This window comes from Pelodiscus sinensis, chromosome 11 (assembly GCF_052426305.1).
Source record: "Pelodiscus sinensis isolate ZL-2025 chromosome 11, ASM5242630v1, whole genome shotgun sequence".
NCBI lineage: Eukaryota > Metazoa > Chordata > Testudines > Trionychidae > Pelodiscus > Pelodiscus sinensis.
The window spans coordinates 12,756,076-12,766,457 of NC_143062.1; the positions used below are offsets into that span (position 1 = coordinate 12,756,076).

A 10,382-nucleotide genomic window follows, 5' to 3' on the forward strand; every position below is an offset into this window, starting at 1 on the left:
TTTGCTTATTGGATAGTCAACTAATCCTTCACATCCCTAGTCAATAAGCTAGTACAAATAGAGATGAAAAACCATGGTGGCATGCACAGTTCTGAGGATCAAGGGGAACAAGAACAAGAGAAAGACTGAATCTGTCAGCAGTATCTTTCATGAAGAAATACTCATATATTGGAAAAATACTATAGATATTAGCTCTTTTCTAGCAGAGCTTCTGGTAGAGTATCCTGTTACCTGGAAATTGTGAAACATCAGACCTGTGGTCCTTCAGTTAAGGATGAGAGAGATCAACACTACTGTTGTGCTTCTCTTCAACTTTTGGCTACCAATTTGATTCCATCCTCTCCAGAGATATCTCCCACTGGGATGATATGGCCCACCAATGGTATTAGTTAAACATTTTTTATATCATATTTGCTCATAAATGTAACATTAATGCTATATGTTTAAGCACAAGTTTGCTGGTTTTTCCTGGGAAATATAAAAAGTTAAAATTTCAGAAGTGGCAAAATATGAAATATCTGTTTGAAAAAATCAAACAAAATCAAGCACTGATCATACAGTTGCCTGTCAAATTATTTCACAAAGATGTCTATTCCATTTCCTTTCAACATGTGTTTTACATCCTTGTGACCATTAAGAAACATTACCCTTCTATTACAGCAAGCTAACATTAAATTCAATACTCATTATCCCAAGGGTAAAAGTTGTAATTTTGGTTCCTTTGGCACCATCAAACATTTTGAATAATGGGAAAAAAATCAGAGTATGTGTGAAATAAGACCTCAGGTTCAAAGATGTCAACAACTTCTGCAAGTCTCATAGAATTATAAAATATACTGGAACAAAGTCACTGTCTAGAAAGTGAAGACATCAATCACAGAATTATCATAAATGTATTAAACAGATCCCTTTTTCCACCTACACATTATGTTAAAGTCTCATCAAATGTATTTAGGTATGTTCAACTTTTAATATGTTCTACACAAACTAGATGAATCTTTATTGCATTATTCTAAGTACAATACAGCTTCCAAAGCTAAAATGCCAAGTATGACTACAACTTTGCTTGGTTTTAAGAAACTACTTTTGGATCGCTTCTTCAGTTACCAAAAGTAATATTCAGTGGCAATGTTCTCCCTATATTTATATTCAAACATTGACTGATTTTATATAAATCCAAGCCAAGGGTCCTCTTTGCTACCTATTTTCTTTGTCACTACCATTCTGTCTGTCACTCTGCACAAAGCTTCAGAGTGTAGTTCTGTTAGTCTATAGTTGTAAAAACAACAATCAGTCCCTATAGCATCTTAGATAGTAGCAAATATATTATACATAAGCTTTCATGAACACTGTGTTCAATTTGGATTTTTCTCTAAGATCTCACATCAAGGCAATGTCTAAATCTTACCTACTTTCTCTGTGCAGCATCTCTAAGAGATGGCTTTTCTTATCCATCCACACAGCTAAAATTCTCATCCAAGCTCTTATCATCATCTCATGCTTCAATTTAATTCAATATCCTTCTTTTTGGCTTGACAAACACAATCTTGCCCCTCTCATACCCATTCAGAATGCTACAACAAAATTTTTGACCACATCATCCCTCTCTTTGCATTCCTCCATTGGCTTGCCCCATCTATCTCATCAAACCTCATCAAACATAAGCTTTTTTTATTCACTTGCAGGGTCCTTCACTATTCATCAGCACCTTGCCTATTCACTATTGACATGTTGATTATGTTTCCTTTACCCATTTATTAAATGCTCCAACTACCTTCACACTTTCTCCCATGCCATCTGCAGTTATCTCATTATCCACCATCAAATCTCTCCTCAAAACTCTCCTTTGACGCAATTCCTACAAAAATTGACAATGGTTTGACTGCTGGTTTGTAGAGATTACTGAATATTGTCTCATTGTTTATTTGCACACCCCTGCCAGTGTGTATTTATCTTTAGCTACTTGTCCTGTACCTAGATTATAAACTCTGTGAGGGCAGAGACTAATTTTTTGTTAAGTATCAGAGGGGTGGCCGTGTTAGTCTGAATCTGCAAAAGCGGCACGGAGTCCTGTGGCACCTTATAGACTAACCGAAGTGTTGGAGCATAAGCTTTCGTGGGCAAAGACCCACTTTTTGTTGTGTTTGTAGAGCTCCTAATACAATGGACTCTTGGTCCACAACTAGGACTCCTTAACACTATGGTATACAAATAATAAATAATAATAAAATGAATAAAATCTGTGGTAAACCTAAGCTGTCTCCTCCCTCTCTTTTCTAGGATCAGGATATAATTTTATTACACTGTAGAATATTGAGATCTGATCCAGGAAAAACACGTCCAAGGAAAATGTACCGACACTGAAAAGTTTGTTCTGATATGGATCAAGTTTGTGATCATTTTCTGTTTTTGTGAAAGGAACCCTCAGAGCAATGGACCAGTCATTGAGAGGCTGACTCCAATTTTCACGGTCTTAATCCCTGGCTTTGAGCACTCCACCATGTCTGAGGATTATAGCCTTCTTAAGAGATCACGGCTAGAAGGAAAATCTGTCTTTGAGATAGTCCAGGTCAAACCTCTACCGTTTAGAGAGTTTCCCAATCAGTCACTCCTCTTTTAACATAAAGACTTTAAAATAGTGCAACAGATATACTATCATTTACATAACGATGGTATATGAAACTAAATCTTCATTACATTTTAAGAAGGCAAATACCACAGAAAGACTGCTGCATGCCCACCACTTATATATAGCAGAGCATGAGTGGGTGTATGATAGACTGATGTAAGGCCAGGAAGGAGGGGGGGCACCCTTCGGAGGGGGGACACCCTCACAGTCCCTCAGAGAAATAGGATGGATAGGGCATTCTCTTTCATGAAAATCCATTGATTTGATAGGCATTACAGCAAAAAGTAGTCAATTCTGTGGCTCACAAAGAAATTACATGTCAATAAAAGAGATAGTTATTTAGTTTTTTAAAAAAGTAAACAAAACTTCCACACTTGCTGGTTCCTTTTATCTTGAGTAAGATTTGGCATAGATCTAACATTATAATAAGATATCATTGCTAGCAACCCAAATGGAAATTATCCCTAAAGTAATATGGGCCTTTAGCTTTCAAGAACCAAAGAGTAACCTTTGGTTACTATCAAATAGTTTATATAAAGCAACTGGGAATTTTATTTTGCAGACTATATGCACATTTAATATGCAATCCTGAATTTATGCTTCAAGTTATATGAATGTTGCTAATTGAATGGTTAAAGTAACACATATTGCCAGTGACCAAAATACAGAAACCAAAAATGTAAAATACTGACAATAAAAAGTCTATTAAAATAATATACACAGATCTTCAAAAATCTATTTTAGCTTTATTACATGTACATAGTCCATTAAATCTAGAAGTTTTTCTATATTCAAGCTTATAAACATGCTTAAATACAGTAGGAGATCGAACCTAGAATCCCCTGGATCTAAAATAATGTGTTACCTGAACTAAAACACTCATGTGTTAAAGCTACAGTAGACACAACCATTATTTTTTAAGATGAAGAAAGATTTATTTGGAATAGATAGAGCACCTGACCATATTTTCCAGGTCTATCAGTCTCCTTTGTATGAAAAGCCAGAGTTTCAAGTAAATTATACTATTATACATGTGACTATCTACTTAATTTTGCAAATTTGAGCTATCGGAATTAAATTACTAGATTTGATTCCTTCTGTTTGCACTGATTCATTCTTTCCTCTTAAGACTGTGGTAAAAAGAATGGCTACGTCTAGACTGGCATGATTTTCCGGAAATGCTTTTAACGGAAAAGATTTCCATTAAAAGCATTTTTGGAACAGAGCGTCTAGATTGGCAGGATGCTTTTCCACAAAAGCACGTCCGTTCCAATCTAGACACGCTTTTCCACAAAAAAGCCCTGATCGCCATTTTCGCGATGGGGCTTTTTTGCAGAAAACAAATCTGAGCTGTCTACACTGGCCCTTTTGCGCAAAAGCTTTGCGCAAAAGGGACTTTTGCCTGAACGGGAGGGGCTGTGTCTAGACCGGCAAGTTTTTCCGCAAAATCATGTGATTTTGAGGAAAAACTTGCCAGATGTCTACACTGGCTGCTTGAATTTCCGGAAAAGCACTGACAAGCTCATGTAAGATCGTCAGTGCTTTTCCGGAAAAACTATGCTGCTCCCGTTTTGGCAAAAGTCTTTTTCCGAAAGACTTTTGCGCAAAAGGGCTAGTGTAGACGGCAGAGATTTATTTTCCGCAAAAAAGCCCCGATCATGAAAAAGGCGATCAGGGCTTTTTTGCGGAAAACCGCGTCTAGATTGGCCACGGAAGCTTTTCCGCAAAAAGTGCTTTTGCGTAAAAGCATCCTGCCAATCTAGACGTACTTTTCCGAAAATGCTTTTAACAGAAAACTTTTCCGTTAAAAGCATTTTCGGAAATTCATGCCAGTGTAGACGTAGCCGAGCAGAATAGTATTTCCGCAAGAAGCACTGATTTCTTACAGTAGGAAGTCAGTGCTTTTGCGGAAATTCAAGTGGCCAGTGTAGACAGCTGGCAAGTTTTTCCGGATAAGCGGCTGATTTTCCGGAAAAACTTGCCAGTCTAGACAAAGCCAGTATGTGTTGAGGATCATCAAATGATCTTGTGCTGTATATGGGAAAAAGTAGTAATAATTTGAAAACCTGAATGACTGACTACAGACTGGGGCTGGGAAAGATGCGGCCTGGGAACTGGATCTGGCCCGCCTAACATTTTGATCCAGCCCACAGACTGCATCTGGCTGCTTTCTATTTATGTCCAGCTGCCTGTGCCACTGAATTTGCAGGTGGTGGCTCAGGCAGCAGGATCCTATTTATATGGCTCATGGTTCTTAGTCACAGTGCTACCCTGGCAGGGGCTGGAGCTGCAAGTCCTTTAAATAGTTACAGCAACTCTGGATGGCTGCTAAGCAACACAGTAGCAGTGCCGCTGGGAGCTCTTTGCTATGTGTTTAATTCAAAGCCTCTGGCCCCAGACTGGTTGCATGGGTGAGTCCATCAAGTTAACCAGTCCTTACTGTTGTGGGGCATTCTTAAACATATGCTGATTATGTGTTTGTTTGGCCTATACAGTTGCTAGCCTTCCTTTTAGGCAGCACATGTACATGCTTCCATGTGGCCCAAGAGTTGAAAATATTTATGAATCATTGTAGGGATAACATATTAATGTATTGAAAATGATTCCTCCAAATGGAAGTGACTCCCCATAATTTGTTCCCCACAACTTAAAGTGTTTAGATTTATTATTAATTCTTATTATTATTATTATTATTGGTTAAGATTGTTAAATGTTTAGATTTATTATTATTATTGCCCCTTTAGAATATAATGTATTAGGTCATGTAACTTAGAACTGTTAAGAATATAATCAAGGGGCTGCTTGAAATTGACATTGCAGAGATACATTGTAACAATGCATTGTCAAGGCACTAACTCTGCTATGGGAGCCAAGCCCTGTAATTGACTAAGGGCATTGTTAGATAATTGACGCCCGTTCAGAGAATGTTTTAAGCAATACCACCCAGAAACTTTTGTAACTACAACTTTTATTATTATACAAAATACTGTATCGGAAACATTAATTAGGGAATGTATGTAAGAGAGAGAGAGAGAGAGTGCTTGGACGATGAATGAATGGTTCTGAGAGGTGCCAGCCTGAGAATACAGCAACAAAGGGCTGAAGAAGGCGTCAGGTGCCAGTGCAACCAAAAGGTGTCAATTGGAGAAAACCAAGTACTGGAGGTCCACCCGATGAGATCACTGATGAGCACCTGGCAGCCACCCTGGAGACATCAGCATGATGCAGCAATTTCCATAGACTGGCATAGGAAAAAATTCCTATAAGAACTGGACTAAAAAACTATGGAATCGGAGTCCAAGATTCTGCTGCCAGCCTACCAGGAGCTTCAGATGTGCATCTGATCAGGACTTCGCTCCCCACTACCATCACTTGTGTACAGAATACCTGGCCAGTATTCTGTCACAAGCAACTTCCAGGCTGGTAACTATAACAAATACACAGAACCTGAATGAATGGATGAATGAATGTTTATATGTATATGGGTTAAGTAGTTAAACAACGTTGTTTGCTTCTATCTTTTCTTTATTATTATCTTTACAATAAATGTGGCTTTTTGCCTTATCCCCCTCATAAGATCCTGCTTGCTTTTATTTGGTATAACATCATGACTTGTGGACTATTCTGTACTATGGATATGATTATCTGTATCATGTCAAACCTGTCTTGTGGAAGCAATGCCTTCATCACCTGGGTGTTGAGATGTGTTACAATTTGAATTCTAATTGCTGAATTAGTTCTATTGTTAATTTACTTAGGTTTATTTGTAGTCTAAGGCTTTTGGAAATAGTGTATTACTGGGTGTGTACTTCCAGGAGACAGTCATCCAGCTACAGAAAAATTATGATGTCTTGCTTTCTCAGATATGTTGTGACAACAGTGAGGATCTTGGAGTAGGTGTTGTTGACAGGCCAAAAGATAGAATCTTGACAAACTATACTCCATTAGTGTGCACTGGTATCCCATGTAGACATGACCTTCAATATTGCTAGATTACGTAGGTGTATATGATTGTATTCTCTTTCCATTTATAGTGGAATATTTATAAAAAAAATTTGCAAAGTGGGAAACTTAGGAAGTATGGAGAATGAACAGACCTCTGTATCTGGTCTCTTTAAGTTACGGTTAGAATTGTTGAAAATTTGCACGGCCACTACCCATCATGTATCTTCTGTAGCAGTTATAATACAAATATATGCATGCACATAGTACCTTTAACTAAAGGTTGTCAAACCTCTTTTAAAAGACAGATAGCCCAACTATGAAATGTGGCTAAAATACATTGCCTAAACCCACACTGGATATCAGTGGGAACCTAGGTCTCTGGACTTCCACTCCATCTGTAATCAGTAGACCATACACTGCAAAATCATCATGTTTCATTAACACTTTAAAGAAGAAAACTTTTTACTTCTGGTTGTTAACAGTATTTCTGAAAATCACGTGGACACATGTTACTGCACACTAAGTTTAAGCTTACGTACATGATCTAACTCAATACAAATGCATATTTTAGAATACTAATCATACACATTTAGTTTCAACATGTTGATAATTAAAGGTAGAGATGAAAGGCTTGAGGCTGTAAAGCAGGATCACATTTATTCTTTAAGATATTTTAATTTATAAGTCAGATGCTAAAAACTTCTCTGAAAAAAGTACATTAACACATACATATAGTGTTGACGCAATACATTTATGTTTGTTATGTACATAAAATTAAACAAGCATAATTACTTTGCACATATACATGGAGAGAAGAATCAAGATAAATCACAGAAGTGGAATAAACTTTCCATAATCTGGTAGTGCAACTAGTTTGGTAGAACGTGAGAGAGCCCAGAACCAAAACATGACTGCATTCAATATGTACTGACATGTCAGTAAAAAAGGAATATATCATGGTATTAAAATGCCATGGTTAATCTCCAAAAGAGAATGTGTACAGTCAAAGTTGTATTAATCATTTTTGTGTAAATCAACTCTATAAGCAATAGACATTAAGAAAAATGTATGTTGTCTTCTATTAAGACTTGCAAACAAGTTTTGGGAAAAAAACAAAATTGAAACATACTGGAAGGTTTTAACAACATGACAACCTTTTCCTAATTATATATCTCCAGTAACTAAATATGGTCACTCTCAAAGGAAATATGGTCATCATAGCCACATTCTACAGCACTGATGTTATTTTTATTATAAAACAAATAAATGTGTCCAACAAGGTTTCTATATCAGTCCTACAGTTATGTAATTACTCAACACTGGAAAGCTGGCTTCTGATTGCATTATGTACTGGTCTTGATTTGTGCTTCATCAATCATATGTTAATCTATTTATAAAAGTAGAATTTGTTTTTCAGAATATACCAATTTTATATAAATAGCCTGCTATCTCATTAACTGAAAATAATAAAATAAGTTAATAGTTTAAGAAAAAGCCAACCAACAGTCTAATGGTCTGATAACCTCACTTGAAATTACAAATATGGACTACAACTTGACACAGTATTAAAAAAAAATCATCCTTGCTAAAAAACTCCTAGGAGCCAGTTCCTCCAGTCTACCCTAATGATCTCTTACATGTAACAATGTCACACAGTTATAATGACTGTTTCAGATGTACTATTTTTTCACATCTTTAGTTTTACACTATAATATTTAAAAAAATCCTTGTTCATAAAATAGATGTTCAGCAATATAATGAATTTTGATGACTGGAAACAATGTATTTTAATTATTACAGTAACAGAGTACAACAAAATCACTTTGCACATCAAGATGTCAAAAGGTAATTAACATTTTCTTTACAGTTGTTAAATGAAAACTATGGTTCAGCAAATCAACTTTCTCTACAATTAACATTAGTATTTAGAACTTCAGAGTTGTCAGGCAGAATATGAAACACATGAGTCAACATTTTAAAATTGTAGTACTGACTGAGAAGGGTAAGTGAATGGAAAAATGCCCACTGGAAGTGAGGTTGCTTTCTTCAATGCATAAAAGTAAAGATTAAGGAAACTGCAGGTAATTGAATTCAGATGTTAACAAGCTAATAGAAAACCAGCATTTAACTTAAATTTGTTTAAATAGAGAAACTAAAATTTGTAAATAGCAGGGAGATTAGTTCATCATGAAAAGCAAGACTGTTTACTTATTGTGTCTGAAACTTACTGTGCAAGGGATCAATTATATCTACAAAGTCCTTTTGAAACCACTGAACCATTCCAGTCAACTGCTTTTACTACTCAACTGCTAAGTGAGTGATTCTGCTTTCAGCAGATATCAGAAATATTCTTAGGCAAGTTGCTAAGAGATCTGTTGCTGAAAACTGTAGCTGTAACCTAAAAATCAAGAGGTACATTGAACATTATCAAGAAAATAAATTCCTAATATCAACCCATACATTTGCCTGTTCAAGCTTGCATTCAAAACATTTATGATATTCCACAGTGCTAGCTCATTACATGTCTTGTAAAACAAATCACAGAGTAGAGACAGTAACTTTCCTTTACAATTCTGCAGATATACTGTAAAAGGTTTTGCAAATTTTTGAATGAACATGATTAAATTCTGAAAGCCTAATTTCCAATACTGTGATTCCTCAAACTCCTTTTTTTATGACAATCAACTATTGCATTAAAAATAGAAAATCTGAGGTTCAGAATTTGGCAGTCAGCTGACTGAGAATGTAATTGTAAAATATTTTATTTGAGAATGTAAGTCTCTTCATAATTTAAAATTATTACAACTAGAACCACCCTGCCCAAAGAAGCAAAAAGATGCAATTATATCATCCTATCCAAACTACTACCTCCACAATGTTTTCTTTTACTATTAAAGGGCCAAGATCGACTTTATTACAGCAATTTTACTAAAATTTGTTCAAGTAAAAAACACTTTTAAAAACATGGGCAACATATTTTCTTAGGAAATTTATCCTAATGCTGTTAGCATTTTAAAATCTAGAACTACATATATGTGAATTGTTAAAAGCAATATCTCTGAACTTTTGGTGTGGGAATTTGACTGTTAATGAAAGGTAATTTCACTATTTGGGGAACACAGATCCATAAAAGTTTGTATTACTCATCTCTGATTCTTTTCCTCCTTAAAATACTACTCATGTTAGTGTCATATCACTTTATACAGGCAATCTGTCACTATATTGGCACAGATGCTATAGTATGAATAGCATTAATCATTTCTATTTTTCAGAGGTCTAGCTTAAATTTATACTTCCAATCATGATTATAAAATATTGTATTGCTGGACTAATGTTAACATATGCCAATTCCCACAATGAGCATTCATTCCAGTGTTTTCATAATAATCATCATCCAGGAAACTTGCTAAAAAATTACTGTTTTAAACCAAGCACTGTTCCTCATATATAACAACACTGTAGGCTTTTTACACAGAAAGTCTGCTGTATACTTGGCCTGTTGCTAAGTATTTACTGCAAAATATCCTTTTATGTAGTTGTACATAAATAAGGTAGGAGCTATATTTATTTCAGAACACTAGTCTTTCAACCAATTTGATAATTTGCTGATCATCATTACTATTTATTCTATGAATGGATGTGTGTTCACATTTTGGTAAATGCCACACATTATAAGGAATGATGTACTGAAAATTTATTTTAAAAAAGTTAGTTCTCATATCTGAAATAGATTTGAATGGACGTCTATGCACTTCCAATGGCCAGCTGCCATCCATTATTACATTTCAGATTTTACCAAGACTTCTAC

The 10,382-nt window shown here is 35.5% G+C and overlaps 1 protein-coding gene across 2 annotated transcripts in view; it reads right to left on the reverse strand.

Annotated features, from left to right (window-relative positions):
- CENPP (centromere protein P) overlaps window positions 1-10,382 on the reverse strand; it is a 295,796-nt gene that overhangs the window by 98,315 nt on the left and 187,099 nt on the right. The gene's annotated exons all lie outside the window — the stretch shown is intronic.